Consider the following 624-nt stretch of genomic DNA (forward strand, 5'->3'; position numbering starts at 1 on the left):
GTGTAGGGACTTCAGAGGGTGAGAGTGACGGGCCCAGGGCAACAAAAGTTGCTTTCAATCCACCAAATTAGCCCAGGTTTGCTCGCTGGAAGACAAGCCACCAGTTCAGCGAGCAGGTCCTGGGATCGGGAGCTGGGGGTCCCTGTCACAGGAGTGATGGGCCAGACTGTGTGGGGCCCATGGAGGCTCATCCCTGCACCCAGGGGAACGCCAGGGTCTCATCATGGACGGTGCCATCCGTTGCCTCTCTCGGGAGCCCCCCAGGGGGAAGGCAGCAGCCCGTGGCCGCTGGGACCTGTCCCTTTGCCAGGCAGTAGCTGTCACCGCTCAGGACGCCCCCAATGGAAACGCGCTCCGGCTGGGCTGCTTAAGCTCGTGTTTGGTTTTCACACCCCGACCTTTCCGCTAAGCTGACCTTCTTTTCAAAGATTTCTTCTCCAGCCAGCCTAGGAGCTTAAAAAATCATAAAAGGCAACGTAGCACAAATATTATGACAAGGCATTTGCTTGAAACCACACAGGAAATGTCATCTGGAAGGCTTTGCTGGCCTTGCGGGCGCAGGCCCTCGTCTGGGGCCCCCCGGCCACTGTGAAGCCTTCTGCGAGCCGGGGAGTCCGGGCGGCC

This window comes from Lipotes vexillifer, unplaced genomic scaffold (assembly GCF_000442215.2).
Source record: "Lipotes vexillifer unplaced genomic scaffold, Lipotes_vexillifer_v1.1 scaffold1798, whole genome shotgun sequence".
NCBI classification, from domain to species: Eukaryota; Metazoa; Chordata; class Mammalia; order Artiodactyla; family Lipotidae; genus Lipotes; species Lipotes vexillifer.